Source organism: Chiloscyllium plagiosum, unplaced genomic scaffold (assembly GCF_037043375.1).
Source record: "Chiloscyllium plagiosum isolate Xiang-an unplaced genomic scaffold, Cpla_swu_hap1 HiC_scaffold_27, whole genome shotgun sequence".
Classification (NCBI taxonomy): Eukaryota; Metazoa; Chordata; class Chondrichthyes; order Orectolobiformes; family Hemiscylliidae; genus Chiloscyllium; species Chiloscyllium plagiosum.
Window position 1 is genome coordinate 87,805,372 of NW_028270165.1, and position 18,086 is coordinate 87,823,457.

Consider the following 18,086-nt stretch of genomic DNA (forward strand, 5'->3'; position numbering starts at 1 on the left):
CCTGTCTGTCATTGACAAAGAGGAAGGAATTCGGTTTTCGTGTTCGACCTAACAATGTGCAGACTTGCCAGGTTTGGAGCATTTGAGCTACAGGGAGAGTCTGAACAGGCTGGGGCTGTTTTCCCTGGAGCGTCGGAGGCTGAGGGGCGACCTTCTAGAAGTTTACAAAATTTTGAGGGGCGTGGATAGGGTAAATAGGCAAAGTCTTTTCCCTGGGGTGGGGGAGTCCAGAACTCGAGGGCATAGGTTTAGGGTGAGAGGGAAAGATATAAAAGAGACCTAAGGGGCAACCTTTTCACGTACGTGTATGGAATGAGCTGCCAGAGGAAGTGGTGGAGGCTGGTACAATTGCAGCATTTAAAAGGCATTTGGATGGGTATATGAATAGGAAGGGTTTGGAGGAATATGGGCCGGGCGCTGGCAGGTGGGACGAGATTGGGTCGGGCTATCTGGTTAGCATGGACGGGATGGACCGAAGGGTCTGTTTCCATGCTGTGCATCTCTTATGAGTCTATGTCTCTCAGCCAAGAGAATGATACGAGTGGAGACACTCGTTTACTTCCTATGTGGAACCAACAGAGAAAAGGTGGGCCGCTTGGCTTCCATCTGCGCTGTGATACATGTTGTGATTCAGAGTGAAATCACAGTTCGACCAACAGAATATGGGAATTTCGACAAAGTTTATATTTACACAGCCTCCACACGTGCGCTCAACAGCATATGACACGTGCGCGCAGCAACATCTTTGACATCATTCCCGAACGTGCATGCCACGCACCAGAGGAAAAGCTGAATTCTTCTCTGGATGTGCTTTGGTGCATTGTCGTAACGTGATGCAGCGGGAGAGTGCTGGGACCATAATCCAGCAGTTGATGGAGCATAACCATCCCCTGCAATTCGCTTAATGTCACCTTTCGCAACTTTCCCGTACAACGGTGCTCTGCTCTTTCCCTTGCCTTTCCCTTACCTTGCTTCCCAAAACTTCGGGTATCTGAACTAAATATGTCATTTCGATACATGAGTCAAATTTACACAGTTGCGGTGGCACGCTTGTGGAGCTCTGAGTTGTCTTGTCCTGGTCTCTGTCGGTGTGTTCTGATCTCAAGTGTGAAACCACTTCTCTCAGATGGCAATGAACTGAAGTTGAAACACGTGACTTGCTGTTTTTGTCCACTTCCCACAGTAAAGAAACTAACGCCCGTGTAACAAAAGACTTTCTGCAGGATTGCTGTGTCAAGACAAATTCTGAACACCAAGCAGGCTGCACAAAAATGCACTCATACCAATTTACCTGAGGGAAGAGTCTCCGGTGTCCATTCCTCTTTGTCCTGGCAGCACAGCATCTTTCTGTCTCTCCCTTAACAGGACCTTTGGAACAAGTTCAAAGTTGCCCATTTCTTACGCATTACTGTAACTGACGTCTCCTACCCCAAATGATAGTGAGAGAAAGAGAGCAGAAGAGCGACTGGACTCTGTCTTCCACCAGTACAGCTTGCAAGTAGAAACAAAATGTTTCAATTATCCACCAGTGGAGAGAGCCCGGTCCCTGGGGACGGGACAAACAGCAGCGTCCTGGGAGCAGGGAGACAGATGTTCTTGAAACTCTTTGCTGCTTGTAATTCTGGAAGCAATGCACAATGTATTTCGTACTGAGCAATCTCAGCTGTTTCAGGAGTTCGCTGCACCCTTGGCAGGTTGTTCATTGTTCTCGGGGTATGATTCCACCTTTGAGTCTTCTCGCATAAGCAGACGTGGGAGAGTTACCGGGTAGTTTTATTTCTCACATTGGGGGAGCTGAGCATTTATCCAAACAATGGGCACGCCACCTCTCTGACACAGGGCTCACAAATCAAACTGACAGCAAAGCTTCACGCGTGTGATCGAAAGTTTCCAGAAAGAAGACTTAACTCAACAGATTCCCGGAATGAGCGCACGCTTTGCTTGATTTGGATTAGGCGAAGTTAACTTCAGTGAGTTTGACATGACGTGAACGCGCAACCTTCGGATGGGGAGTCAAACGCGCTTACGTTGCGCTACAAGCTCACAAGGCCCGACGCGCTTCTATTCACGGTTAAGGGAAGCGATCGCACTACAATGATTTTACGTTATGAGTAACAACGGAGATCAACAGTTCATGTCTGTTCTGTCTCTCCCCCCTCTCCTTGTGTCTCTCGAAACAATTTCAAACTCTACCTCAACAAAAAGCTGAAAGAACTGCGGACGCTGTTTATCAGAAACAAGAAAAACAGGAGTTGCCGGTGACTCTTCCACAGAACTGATAGCGATTGGGAAAATGTCGGTTAATATGCGAAAAATATTGTGGGAGGAAGGCGGATGCAGTAAATGATAGATCAGGACAGAGCCCAAAGCGAGGGAAGAACTGTTGGACAGGAAAGGGAGTTGATAACAATCTGCGTGGGAGGGTGAATAACTGTTATTGGGGACTATTCGTGTCTAAGAAAGGCAGTGTGTAATGACAGACTATGTGATAACAAGGTGAAAACAATGACTGCAGATGCTGGAAACCTGTATTCCTGATGAAGGGCTATTGCCTGAAACGTTGATTTTACTGTTCCTTGGATGCTGCCTGAACTGCTGTGCTTTTCCAGCTCCACTAATCCAGTATGTGATAACAAGGCTTGGTGTGTGTGGTAGGGACGAGGATATTATGGAGTTCAGGCCCTAGAATTATTGAATTCGATATTGGGACCGGAGGGATGTAAGGTCCCCAAGTGTAATATTCGGTGCTCTTCGTTCTGCTGGTGCGGAGCTTTGCTGGAACAATACAGCAAACCTGAGACAGAGATGTTGGCCAGGGAACAGAGTGGGGTGTGGAATTGGCAGGCAATTGGAAATTCAGGGTCTTTTTTGCGGGCAGAACGTAGATGTTCTGCGAAGCAGTCACCCAGTTTATGCTTCGGTTTCCCCAATGTAGATGAGACCACATTGTGAGCAGCAAATGCAGTAGACTGGGTTGTGGGAAGTGCAGGTAAAGTGCCGCTTCACCTGGAAGGTAAGTTTGGGCCCTTGGATAGTGCAGAGGGAGCAGATAAATGAGCTGGTGTCACACATTCGGCAGTTGCAGGGGAAAGTGCCGTTGGACTATTGGGGTGGGAATGGGGTTAGGGTTGATGGGAGTGAAGGAAAAGTGGACCCAAGGTATAACTCCTGCCCATTTACCTATCTGCCAAATAGAGGAATTTGTTAAGTGTGTATAAGGACATTTTCTAATTCACAATGTGGATGTATATACTAGAGATGGTGCAAAACCTAAGAGCCAACAACCACAATTTTATTAACATTAGAATAGTGATTGAAAATAATATATCAGATCTAAAAGTTGAAGTTCTAAATTGCAGGAAGATTCAGGTATTAGGCAACATCTTTCAAAAGCTGATGGGGGCAGATGTTCGCAGGTTCAGGGACTGCTGGAAAATGGGAAGCCTTCAGATATGAGATAACAAGTGTCCAGATACAGTATATTCCTGTTAGGGTGAAAGGAAAGGCTGGTAGGTTGGGGAATGCTGGATGACTAGAGAAAATGAGATTTTGGTTAAGAAAAACAAGGAAGCATATGTCAGGTATAGACAGAGGGATCGAGCGAATCCTTAGAGTATAAAGGCAATACGAGCATACTTAAGAGAGAAGTCATGAGGGCAAAAAGGGGACATGAGATAGCTTTGGCAAATAGAATTTAGGAGAATCCAAAGGGTTTTTATAAATACATTAAGGACAAAAGGGTAGCAAGGGAGAGAATAGGGCCCCTCAAAGATCAGCAAGGCGGATTATGTGTGGAGCTGCAATAGATGGAGGAGATGCTGAACGAATATTTTGCGTCAGGTTTTACTGTGGAGAAGGGCATGGAAGATATAGACTGTGGGGAAATACATGGTGACATATTGGAAAATGTCCACATTACAGAGGAGGAGGTGAAGGATGTCTTGAAATGCATAAAAGTGGGTTCATCCCCAGTACCTTATCAGGTGTACCCTAGAACTCTGTGGAAAGCTACGGAAAGCATTGTTGGGCCCCTTGCTGAGATATTTGTATCATAGATAGTCACAGGTGAGGTGCCGGAGGAATGGAGGGTAGCTAACGTGATGCCACTATTTAAGAAAGTGGTAAGGAAAAGCCAGGGAATGAAAGACCAGTAAGCCTAACATCCGTGGTAGACTAGTTGTTGGAGAGAATCTGGGAGATAAGATTTACGTGCATTTGGAAAAGAAAGAATTGGTTAGCGATAGTCAACATGGCTTTGTGCGTGGGAAATCATGTCTCACGAACTTGATTGAGTTTTCTGAAGAAGGAGTTTGATTCAGATAAATGCGAGGTGCTGCATTTTGGGAAAGCAAATCTTAACAGGACCTATACACTTTTACTTAGATTACTTACAGTGTGGAAACAGGCCCTTTGGCCCAACAAGTCCACACCGACCCGCCGAAGCGCAACCCACCCATACCCCTACATTTACCCCTTTAACCTAACACTACGGGCAATTTAGCATGGCCAATTCACCTGACCCGCACACATTTTTGGATTGTGGGAGGAAACCGGAGCACCCGGAGGAAACCCACGCAGACACGGGGAGAACGTGCAAACTCCACACAGTCAGTCGCCTGAGTCGGGAATTGAACCCGGGTCTCTGGCGCTGTGAGGCAGCAGTGCTAACCACTGTGCCACCGTGCCGCCCTTACTTAATGGTAAGGTCCGAGGGAGAGTTGCTGAACAGAGACCTTGGAGTGCAGGTTCATAGCTCCTTGAAAGTGGAGTCACAGGTAGATAGGAAAATGAAGAAGGCATTTGGTATGCTTTCGTTTATTGGCCAGAGTATTGATTACAGGAGTTGGGAGGTCATGTTGCGGCTGTACAGGACATTGGTTAGGCCACTGCTGGAATATTGCATGCAATTCTGGTCTCCTTCCTATCGGAAAGATGTTGTGAAACTTGAAAGGGTTCAGAAAAGATTTACAAGAATGTTGGAGGATTTGAGCTATAGGGAGAGGCTGAACAGGCTGGGGCTGTTTTCCCTGGAGCGTCGGAGGCTGAGGGATGACCTAATAGAGGTTAACATAATTATGAGGGGCATGGATAGGGTAAATACACAAAGTCTTTTCCCTGGGGTGGTGGAGTAGAGAACTAGAGGGCATAGGTTTAGGGTGAGAGGGGAAAGATATAAAAGGGACCTAAGGGGCAACGTTTTCATGTAGAGCTTGGTACGTGTATGGAATGAGCTGCCAAAGGAAGTGGTGGAGGCTGGTACAATTGCAACATTTAAAAGGCATTTGGATGGGTATATGAGTAGGAATGGTTTGGAGGGATATGGGCCAGGTGCTGGCAAGTGGGACTAGATTGGGTTGGGATATCTGGTTGGCATGGATGGGCTGGAACAAAGGGTCTGTTTCCCTGCTCTACACCTCTATGACTCTAAGTAAGAAAGTGGATTGATGAAGGCAGAGTAGTGGACGTGATCTGTATGGACTTCAGTAAGGTGGTCAACAAGGTTCCTCATGGGAGACGGGTGGGAAAGTTTTGATCTCGTGGCAGACAGGGAGAACTAGCCATTTGGATACAGAACTGGCTCGAAGGCAGAAGACAGAGGGTGGTGATGGAGGGTTGCTTTTCAGACTGGAGGCCTGTGATCAGTGGTATGTAATAAGTATCGGTGCTGGGTCCACTACTTTTTGTCATTTATACAATTGATTTGGATCTAAACATTGGAGGTGTAGTTACCAAGTTTGTAGATGACACCAAAATTGGAGGTGTAGTGGATGCAAAGAAGATTACCTCAGATTACAACGGTATTTTGATCAGATGGGCCAATGAGCTGAGTGGCAGATTGAGGTTAATTTAGATAAATGTGGGGTGCTGTATTTTGGAAAAGCAAATCAGAACAGGTCTTTTACACTTATTGGTAAGGTCCCCGGGAGTGTTGCTGAACAAAGAGACCTTGGAGTGCAAGTTGATAGCTCCTTAAAAGTAGAGTTGCATGCAGATAGGATGGTGAAGTAGGCGTTTGTTATGCTTTGCTTTATTGTTCAGAGTATCGAGTAAAGATATTGAGAGCTCATGTTGCCACTGTACAGAACATTGGTCAGGCCACTTTTGGAATATTGCATGTAATTTTGGTCTGCTTCCTATCGGAAAGATGTTGTGAAACTGGAAAGGGTTCAGAAAAGACTTACAAGGATGTTGCCAGGGTTGGAGGATTTGTCCTAAATGGCCTACTCCTCCTGTTACTATGAATCTGTATCCCTGCATTCCCCAAGGGAGGAGGGTTCCCATGGCACAGAGGAGGTTTTCTAGCCTAAAATTAAAGCCATTGCTTTGTTTGAACTCAAACTGCTTGACTTGGAGGAGAGTAGGAGTTTGCAAAGTGCCCTCCCCTCCACAAATGCCTCAACTGCGGGACAGCTGCTCGGCCCGCCCTCCATTGTTGACGTCACAACGGGGATGCAGCCCTGTCAGTTTCAGAGTGAAACACCCTCCCTCTGGGCAACATCTGGGAGCAAAACAATGTCTCCCCCTTTCCATTCCCCATCCTCCGCAAGTGGGGCAGGGGGCGGGAGGGGGAGGTGGGGTGTATTTTCCTTGTGTATTTCCTCAGTTTGGCACGTTTACAGTTTGCACCCTGGAAAAGGTTGCTTCTTTCTTCATGTTCACAATTAAAAGGTTAATTTCTCATGGAACTGAGCAGCATTTAAAGGATTGGCGCATTGATATAAAATGTAGAGGTATGTTGCTTCATTTGGTGTATGTCTGATATTGTTGGCTGCTGTAAAAGTTTCTTTGCAATTATTATTCACCTTCTAATGTAGTAATGGGGTCACGTCCTTTTTTTGTCACCATTTTTTATTTAATCCGACAGCAGGAAGTCATTCAGCAACTTTACTGCCTTTCTTTTCTCAAGCAGCCTTGACATTTCATTTTCCTATCCTTGATTCAGCTCCATTTCCAGTACCTTTTTAGGCAGTTTTTTTCCATGTTATTGTCGCCGAAATGAAGTTTTCCTCCATACACACTTAAGGCTATCTGGCTACATGAGGGATTTCAGGTTTCTGTGTGCTGAGTAATATGTGATCAGCAGGCATCTGGCAATCTACAGGAATGGCCACCTTTGTTATGTTCATTTAGCTGTACTGACAGTGATCACTTATTTTGTGTTTTTTTTTTGCAGGAAGATGTGCAGAAAGAAATCTGAAAGCAAATGATGCATCAACTTCTGACAGAGCCACTTGATTCATTGGGACTTGAATATCAGCAGCCATTCCAATCAAGAAGGCATGTTTCCCTTTGTTTGTTTGAGAGATTTTGGACACTGGTGTGGCAGGAATAATACTGAGACACCGAGTGAGGGAGATTCAGTGCGCTGACTGTGAAAAGTGTTTCAAACCAGTTACTCAGCTTGGGGGAATCAAAGTCTCACCCTCACGGTGGGAAAGATTATGTCCCCGTTCTGATTGTAATTTCAAACCCAGAGCAACCAAGGTAAAGCTCCCCCAATGGGGAAACCGTGGAAATGTGGGGTCTGAGGGAAAGGATTCCCTTCCCCATCCCTGCTGGAAACCCACAGACGCATTCACACCGGGAGAAGCCATTCACCAGCTCAGTGTGTAGGAAGGGGTTCAGTCGGATCTGCCATCTGCAGACGCACGAGTGGGTCCACAAGTAAGAGAAGCCATTCACGTGCCCCATGTGCGGGAGGGGTTTCACTCAGTCAGCTGCACTGCTGACCCACCAGTGGGTCCACCCTGGAGAGAGGCCGTTCACCTGCTGTAAGTGCCGGAAGGGATTCACCTGCTCCTCCCACCTGGGGAGGCACCAGTGAGTTCACGCGCCATCACAGGAGGATTGAAGGAGCGATGGCCGAGTGCCAAGTGCTTATGCACGAAACGGCGATTCTCCTGCCCCTTGGATGCTGCCTGACCTGCTGTGCTTTTCCAGCACCACACTCAACTGTGATTTCCATAACCTGCAGTTCTCACTTTCTCCTCGAGGGCAAGGTGGGACTTGTCTTTTATTCACTCATTCACTCCTTACAGCCTGTCCTTTGTTGTGCAAATACATCAATGCAAGTTTCAGAAAGATTTCTGCAGCTTTTTAAAAATAAATTAACATTCTTCCACACTTTAACGAAGCTTCTGAATATATGATTTGAGTTATTCTCAATTTTAAAAATCAGCTACTTCCCACATTCCCTGTTTCCCAGGTAGAGTCATCATCAACCATTTTCTCTCTCTCTCCTTAGAAGGGCTTCATACAGCGATCAAAGAGGGCTGAGGCAGGAGAAAGGATGGGGGGCGGTCGCTGGTGGTGGTGGAGAAGGGAGAGAAATGGACAGGGGTCAGACTGGGGTTCAGAGGGTTGGGGGATAGAATAGGGGGTGCAGTGTGAGGAGAGAGAATGGGCAGGGGGCAGTGGGTGGGGAGAAAATGGACAGGGGGCAGAATGTGAAGAGAGAGACAGCGCTGACAGGGTGTCAGTGTCCCACCAACTGGAACGCACTCCTCCCACAGCAGACTTGGGGCAATCATTTCTCAATATACTCGTGGCTAAGGTAGTGCAACTATATCATCCCACATTCACACCGACCTTCCCAACAGCATCCCACTTCGACTCACTCGATTACGCTACAGCCCTACAGTTCCCCATGGCTATTTCCTGATGAAAGGTTTTGCCCGAAACGTCGAGTCTCCTGCTCCTCGGATGCTGCCTGACCTGTTGTGCTTTTCCAGCTCCACACTCTCGACCCTAATCTCCAGCATCTGCAGTCCTTACTTTCGCCCAGTAAGGGGTGAATGTTCTAGTCCGAGTCTTTTAGATCTTTTAAAATCTTTCCCCCACACCCTAAACCTTTACCCTCTAGTTTTGGAATACCTCTATCCTGGGGAAAAGACTGAAACGTTGAGCAGCCAGTCAAAATGCAAAAGAAATAAAATGTCGAGGCACAGGGGAAAAAAATTTCGGCAAAAAAAAATTGGCTTCGGCATTTTTCTCTCGTATTCGCATTTGGACATTTGAAATTTGGACACTTGCACCTTGGAGGACCGGAAGGAATCTGGTCCTCCTGCCAATCAGAGCCGGCCATTGTCGAAATGCGGAGGTTGGACATTGAGCTCTGAACATGCTGCTGCTCTTTTCTCTCTGCATAAGGTTAAACTTCACCCCAGACTGTAACTTCCTTCCTCTGTCTAACATTTGTGAGTACAACAGTGTTTTTCTCACCACCTTTTCATTCTGGGGTTAATTGTTGACTTGCAGCAACTGAAAGAGTGAATCAAGGGAGGGGCCAGACTCTGGAAAAGTTGATCCAGGTCTGTGTCTCAGTTTGCAAACACATGGCAAATGCAGTATCACAATGTGAAGTTCTAGTCTTTGCAGTGAAAAAAAACGCAGAAAGGAGGTGCATTGTTATTGTAGTGATATGTTGAGATGTGGCGAAAGTGAGATGCTGGAGATCAGAGTTGAAAAGTGTGGCGCTGGAAAAGCACAGCAGGTAAGGCAGCAACTGAGGAGGAGGAGGAGGAGGAGAGTCGACATTTCGGGCATGAGCCTTCATCAGGAATGATGTGTGGATGGACAATGGGGCCTCAGTACCCTTCGAAACCAGTCAGTGCCAGTTGTCAGACAGGTGCAGCCAGCAATGAGCAAAGCAAGTGGTATATCAGCAGGAGGAATTGAATTCAGAAGTGGGGATGTCTTCCTGCAGTTAGGTCGGTCATGGAGTGTATTCCAGGCTGAGTTCATTTGACTTTGAAGAACAAAGGTGTTATGGGGAAAGACAAGAAAATGGTTTCAAGATCAGTACAGAACAGTTACAGAGTCATACAGCACAGAAACAGACCACTCAGTCGAACTAGTCCATGCTGACTGTGTTCTGAAACTAAACTGGTCCCACCTGCCAATGATTGGCCTATATCCCTCTGAACCTTTCCTATTCATGTAATTATCCAAATGTCTTTTAAACATTGTAACTGTATCTGCATCCAGCAACTCCTCTGGACATTGATTCCTCACACGAACTACTCTTTGTCTTAAAAAAAAGGTGCCCCTCATGTCTTTATAAAATATTTATTTTCTCATCTTCAAAATTTGCTCCCTAATCTTGAAACCCCACACTAGGGAAAGAATACCTGCCGTTCACCTCATCTATACCCCTCATGATTTTATAATCCTCTCTAAGGTCACCTCACAACCTCCAATGCTCCAGTGAAAAAAGTCCCAGCCTATCCACCTAGATGCAGGTATATTAATATCCAGTTATGAATATACTGTTCAATGCTGGTGCTAGCTGGAAAGACCAAATGACCTATTCCTGCTCCCAATTCTCTCACTCTGTGTCCAGGATAGCAAGAGACCAAATGACACAGGAGCAGAAATTAGGCCATTCAGCTGATCAGATCTGCTCCACCATTCAACCATGGATGATACATTTTGAAATTTGGATTTTGGAAAGGTAGATCAGGGCAGGATCTACACATTTAATGGGGAATGTTGTTGAATAAAGATACCTTGGAGTGTTGGTTCATAGTTTCTTGAAAGTGGAGTCGCAGGTAGACAGGTTTAGTATACTTGCTTTTATAGGTCAGTGCATTTCAGTACAGACGTTGGGAGGTCATGTTGCGGCTGTACCGGACATTGATTAGGCCTCTTTTGGAATACTGCATTCAGTCTGGTTTCACTGCTACAGGAAAAGTGTTGCGAACCTTTGCAAGGATTTGGAAAAGATTTACAAGAATATTGCCAGAGTTGGAGGGTTTGATCTATATGGAGAGGCTGAATAGGCTGGGGCTGTTTTCTCTGGATCATTGGGGCTGAGGGGTGACTTTATAGAAGTTCATAAGGAGCATGGATAGGGTGAATAACCAAAATCTTTTCCCCAGAGTAGGGGAGTCCAAAACTAGAGGTCATAGGTCTGAGGTGAGAGGGGAAATATTTAAAAGGAACTTTACAGGCACCGTTCTCACGCAGAGGGTGTTGTGTGTATGGAATGAGCTACCAGAGGAAGTGGTGGAGGCTGGTATAATTACAGCATTTTAAAAGGCATCTGGTAATAGGGAGAATTGAAAGGGATATGGGCAAATTGCTGGCAAATGGGACTATGTTAATTTGGGATATCTGGTCAGCATGGACAATTTGGACTGAGGGAAAACAGAAGTGTTGACATTGTATTTCCAATGCTGTCCATCAGTGGGAGCGGTGAATCAGTAACTGGTATCGTTAGAAACCTTATGATTTTCAGTACTGCAGGTATTGCATTGTCTCATCAGCTTGTAAAGGTTACTGGCAGCAGCGAGAGGCGTGGGCTGTATTCACTAGAAATCATTAAGCAGTTAGATAACACACATACAAGAGAACAGGGCAGGACTTGTCTTTCGATTTGCAAAAGGTGGGAGGTTCTGGGTGCTGTGGTCTGGGGCAAGCACAACTGTGGTAAATCTTGGAATCCCTATAGCGTGGAAGCAGACCATTCATCCCATCAAGTCCACACTGACCTATCCAAACAGCAAGCCACCCAGATCCACTCTATCTAGTCGTTTCTGCTGGTGGGTGAGACTGGGTAACAAGATTAAGGGTACGTTTAAGATAGAGGAGGAGGAACTCGAGAGTGGTGAATCTATGGAATTCTTTGCCCAAGGAAGCAATAGAAGCAGGCATATTCAAGACACAGTTCGATGGGATTTTGTATGGTAGGTGAATTTAGGGTAGTCAGGATAATGCAGGTAAAGAGGAGCTGAGATGATGGATAGATCAGACATGATCTTAAAGAATGGCAGAGTAGGCTCGATGGGCCAAGTGGCTTACTCCTGCTTCTATTGCTGTGAATGTATAAACCTGCATTTCTCATGGGCAATCCGAATCAAGGCAGGTGAGCAATGTAGTGATGTGCAAAATGAACATCAGAGAATGATAGAAAGGGACACGGAGAGTAAATGTCCCAGCAATCAAAACTGGATTCTACAAATCACAAAAATTGAACCTGAAGACTGTATGGCTGAATGTGTGCTGCATTGTAACAAAAGTGAATGAATTGACTGCACACGTTGAAGAGAATATGATCTGAGACTCCTTCCAGAGACATGGCTTCAGGAATGACAAGGATTGGATTCTGAATATCGAGGGGGTACATGACATTCAAGTCAAATGGGAAGCTAGGTAAATGTAGAGGGTGGGCACTGCTAATCAAAGCTCTGATAACATGGTAGTCTGGTGTCAGCTCGGATTTCAGGTCCTGATTTCTCTGTTCTCCGGTTGGTCTCCCTGTTCCCACAGAGTAAGGTGTCATCTGTCCTCAGCTCAGCTGGCTTTCTGCTGAAAGTTTGAGCCCCTTTTACACCTTCCAGAACAATAAAAGTCGATCAAGGCCCAATCTCCCAGCCTGTCAACCATCCAGACCGCGAGAGTCATCATAGTGAGAACGTCTATAGTCTGAAAACTTGTCTTTAAACAGTTAGACTAAATGTAATGCTGAATTATAGAACACATTTACTGCACTAGAAAATAGACAGGCAGCAAGGCTCAGAAAAGGGGGGCATCTTAAAGAATGAAAAAGATAGGGACACCTGGGCTTACCAAGTGATAACAGGATGCTGTAAGACAATTAAGAACGTTTGCCTCAGCATCGGTGAATCTGTATGAACAGGACACCAAGTGACAACATTCACAGCCATTCCCTTGTGAAATTAATGACAGTGTTTGATTCTGACCCTGAAACGAAACTTGGTACTATCAAAAACTTTGTAATTAACGGTCAGTTGCTGTCAATTATAATGGATTCTTATACCCCTTGCAAGCAGGGCAGTCACAGAGAAAATAAATCTTTGCTGTTACAAAACCCTGACTTGAGAGTTCAAAAGGACACGAGAGAGAGAGACGCCATTTTAGTGCTGAGACTGTTGAATCCAGTAGAAAATTAATTCTTAGTGCTTAGCTGCTATGGATTGAATTTAATTGCATTTTGAGACTTTTTGATGATTTTGAGTAGCCAATTCTGGTTATGAAATGCAAACTCTGTAAAAGGAAATATTGATAAAGCTTTAACTTACTTGCTGTTTTTACAGACCTTACAGACTGCCCCACTGTCAATTCTAACATTCAGATCTGATGTCTTATTTGAATCACAAACTTGAAAAGAAGGCATGTTTAATTCAAGACTAATCATTTTAAATACAACCTTGCAGTAACATTTCAGCCTCAGGTACAGAACAATTTTGTGCTTAAGATAAAAAGCAGGAATCTGCTCCCAGCTTAAAATTATTCTAAACCTAACATTGAAGAGATTCTGACACAATCTGTAAGGAAGCCATTTTATGGTCAAAAGTTTGCCCTCCTTGCTAAAAAGCCATTTTGTAAAACAATTGTATCAGACATGCGAGATGTGCAAGGTTACCTTATGACATCTCCCACTTAATTTAGACTGGTACTTCTTTATAGGAACTTATCTCGCCACCAGACGCCTAACTCGGTTGGATTTGTTTTTCCCACCTGATGGATAGCTCAAGGCCTTTAGGAGTGACCAGTCAAGCACACACAGATCTGTCAATTAACTTCTCTTCATTGCAAATTATTGTCTTTCACTGTTATCTGTCTAATTAAGAACATGCAATGTTTTTTGTAAACTTTTGTCTAAAGGAAGCCACTTTGTATCAGTACATTGGAGTAGCCTGCTGGGGCACTTGAAGAGCTGGTACCCTACTCTCCTAGGAGGAGAAAGTAAGGTCTGCAGATGCTGGAGATCAGAGCTGAAAATGTGTTGCTGGAAAAGCGCAGCAGGTCAGGCAGCATCCAGGGAACAGGAGAATCGACGTTTCGGGCATTCCTGAAGAAGGGCTTATGCCCGAAACGTCGATTCTCCTGTTCCCTGGATGCTGCCTGACCTGCTGCGCTTTTCCAGCAACACATTTTCAACCCTACTCTCCTAGGTTATTAGAACCTAGTTAGTTTAGCATATAGGTGTCAGTGTTACGTTGTAACAGTGATGCTACTAGTGAATAAAGGGGATGACTAAAATTAAACTAAACTGTCTGTAAGAGGTTTTTATTCCAAACTTCCAAAGAGTACGATCTTTCAGACGAACCAAGAAAGACAGGCTTACGGGTCTGAGTCCATAAGGGCTTCCCTAGGCCATGTCAAATCTGTACTTTAAAAATAGCAGGGAATAAATCAAGAAAAATGAAACAAAATTAAACATAAATGCACATTTGGTGCTCGTGCTTAAAGGTTGTTCATTAGATAGTAAACCAGAATTGGGGTCTCCCAGGCGTCTTATCATGCCCTACTTGTGGAATTCCCACTCCCTTACATCTAAGTATTAGTACCCAGCTATGATTTATAACAATATTTTCAACGACAGAAATAAAACATCTGTTATAAAATAGACATAGAAATATACAACACGGAAATAGACTTTTTGATCCAACACATCCATGCTATCCTATATAAATCTGGTGACCCATTTGCCAGCATTTGGCACATATCCCTCCAAACCCTTCCTATTCACACACCCATCCAGATGCCTTTTAAATGTTGTAATTGTACCAGCCTCCACCACCACTCTGGCCTATTTACTCTATCCACCATTCAGGATTGTATGAACCTCTATCCGGTCACCCTCAGCCTCCGACACTCCAGGGGCAACAGCCCCATCCTATTCAGCCTCTCTTTATACCACAAATCCACCAACACTGGCAACATCCTTATCAATCTGTCCTGCATCCTTTCAAGTTTTACAATATCCTTCCTATCCTATAGCAGGGAAACCAGAATCGAATGCAATATTTCAAAAGTGGCCTAACCAGTGTCCTACACAGCTGCAGCGTGACCTCCCAACTCCTACACCCAATGCATTCAATGGGCCAAATGGCCTTTTTTTGCACTGCAGGGATTTTATGATTGCTTCATATGGTGTATATCTGATATTCACTGTTATACAAGCTGCATGGCTATGATTTTTCACCTTCTAATATAATAATGGAATTACATCCTGTATTTCTTGTAATCATTTTTATTTAATAGGTCGGCAGGAAGTCATTCAGCAACTTTTCTGGCTTCCTTTTCTGAAGCAGCCTTGACATTTCATTTTCAAAACCTTGACTCAGCTCCATTTCCAGCACCTTTATAGGAAGGTTGTTCCAGGTCATTGTCACCTTAATGAAGTTTTCCTCTTAATGTATACTTCACGCTACCTGGCTGCGTGAGGGTTTTTGGGTTTTTGTGTCATGGATAATATATGATGAGCAGGCATCTGGCAATCTACAGAAATTGTCACCGATGTTATGTTCATTTGACTGTAGTGACCGTGATCACTTATTTTGTGATTTTATTTGCAGGAAGACATGGGGAAAGAAATCTGAAACCAAAAGATACATCAACTTCTGACAGAGCCACTTGATTCACTGGGACTTTAATATCAGCAGCCATTCACATCGAGAAGAAATGTATCCTTTTGTGTGCTTGAGAGATTTTGGACACTGGTGCGGCAGGAAGAATACTGAGACACCTGAGTGAGGGAGATCCAGTGCGCTGACTGTGGAAATTGCTTCATACCATTTACTCAGCTTTGAGGATCAAAATCTTACCACTCACGGTGGGGAGAGACTGTGTACCCTTTCTGTTTGTAATTTGAAACACAGAGTGACACAAGGAAAGTTTCCCCCCCATGTGGAAATGTTGGTACTGTGGGAGAAGATTCCCTTTCCTATCGATGCTGGAAACCTACAGACGCGTTCACATGGAGGAAAGGGGAGAGGCTGTTCACCCTGCGGACAGGGATTTAGTGAGATGGGCCATCTGCAGAAGCACCAGCGTGTTCATGTGGAAGAGAAGCCATTCAAGTGCTCCATGTGTGGGAGGGAATTCATTCGGTCATCTACACTGCTGGCCCACCAGCAGGTTCAAACCGGAGAGAGGCCATTCACTTGCTCTCTGTGCGGGAAGGGTTTCACCCGCTCCTCCCACCTGCAGAGACACCAGTGAGTTCACATCCCATCGCAGGGGGATTGAAGGAGCTTCAGCCGAGTGCCATTATCGACTGAATTAATAACCCAGTTCTGGGGACTCCCGGGTTTGAATAGCAGATGGTGGAATTGGAATTCAGTCAAAAATCTGGAGTTCAGAACCTCATGATGAGAAAAACATCCCTATCTGATTCACTCATGTTTTAGGGAAGGAAACTGCTGTTGTTGGAAAGGATTCACTCAGTCGTCCCAGCTGCATCCTTTACCTGGTCTGGTCTACACGTGACTCCAGATCCACAGCAGTGTGGTTGATGCTTGAAAGCCCCTCGGCAAATGAGCAGGGAGAATCTTACTTGGATACAGGGTATGGGTTGCAATTGCTGAGTGAAGCAATACTACCTCCAGGTTAAGGCTGTTCCAAGGATCCAATTACAAAGGGACAACTCAGTTGACCAACAGTGAAGAACGTGGGGTGCAGGGGAGTGTGTACGCTTTGACCTTGAGCTGTTAAAAATACAAATAAGCTACTCTTTCTATGCCTTTTTGCTGGGGAGATCTGAAGCTGTAACTAAGTGGGTCACAATAAAAGTTAGGCAGCATCTGAGGAGCAGGAAAATCGACGTTCCAGGCAAAAGCCATTCATCAGGAATCTGATTCCTGATGAAGGGCTTTTGCCCGAAATGTCGATTTTCATGCTCCTTAGATGCTGCCTGACTTGCTGTGCTTTTCTAGCACCACTCTAATCCAAACTCTGATCTCTAGCATCTGCAATCCTCACTTTTGCCACAATAAAGGTTACCTGAACTTACCGAAGGACTCAGACATGGAAGGCTATGAGATCCAACAGGTTTTTTTTTTTAAAGCTGCTCGTTTCTTTCAATCTCCAGTGCGAGGTTTCTAATGCCATATATTAGAAGGAGCAGTCAATGTGTAGCTCGTATTATTCGAAATTGTTCATTTTTCAGGACTGCAGGTTCATCATTTCCTCAGCATTGTAAAGTTTACTGGCACCAGTGGGAGTTGTGGGCTGTTTTCATTAGAAACAAAGTTAAAAATCACACAATACCAAGTTATAGTCCAACAGGTTTATTTGGAAGTACTAGCTTTTGGAGCGCTGCTCCTTCATTGGGTAGCTGTGGAGCAGGATCATAAGACACTGTATTTGTAGCAAAATTACATTGAATGATATATTGAACGAACCTAGATTGCTTTGAAGTGTTTCATGTTTAGAATGGGTTTCAGATTTCAGTTCATTAATATATAAATTCCAGAACTTCTTTTAAGTCACAGTCTCGAGATAACTGAAGGTTTTATAAAAAGAGGTGACATCTCAGCTCAGTCAATGCATGAAAGGTGTGAGGTTTGAGCCTATCTTGAGCCAGACTGGTTCTATTTCCAAAGTAGGAATTTATAAAATATTACATGGAGTGATTGCCTGCAGATTGTGCACTTTTTGAGCAAAATAGAATGTATCTACAAATATATTTCTGCAAATGCAAATTCACCCCATAGTCTTATGTCTTTCTTTCCTGCACAGGACCTCCAACCAACACTATACACCAGATATATTGATGATCTTTCTTCCTCTGGACCCATGGCGAGGAGTCACTGAACTAATGACACTAATATTAACAAGTTTCATCCCACCATCACACTCACTACTCTTTAGTATCTGTCTCATTTTTGGACACATGCGTCTCGATAGAAATAGAATCAGTCTGACGTAACATTGGGACACAGACAGACTTTAACTTAACACCTTCAATGCATTATCTGATTGAGATGACACCTATTGTTAAAACCTATCTTGAGAACATAACTTTTAAAAAGTTTTGGGATTTACATACGAAGGAATCGAAACTAACATGGTCATTCTAAAAGATGATAGAGGTAAGCTAAATTTGTTTAATATTACATTCCATGACTCTGCAATCCTGTTGCTAAAGAGTCTGGTATTATGATTCTGCTCCACAACCACCCGATGAAGAAGCAGCGCTTCGAAAGCTAGTGATTCCAAATAAATTGGAAATCAATAAATAAACGGTTGGACTATAACTTGGCATTGTGTGATTTTTATATTGAAAATCTGTCAGTAATAACCAGCGGCTCCATACTGCGCATGCTACTCGGTGT

General features: G+C 44.5%; 1 protein-coding gene across 2 annotated transcripts in view; it reads right to left on the bottom strand.

Moving 5' to 3' along the window:
* The window catches only part of LOC122545194 (uncharacterized), a 785,061-nt gene that overhangs the window by 671,979 nt on the left and 94,996 nt on the right, over positions 1-18,086 (bottom strand). The window lies entirely within an intron of this gene.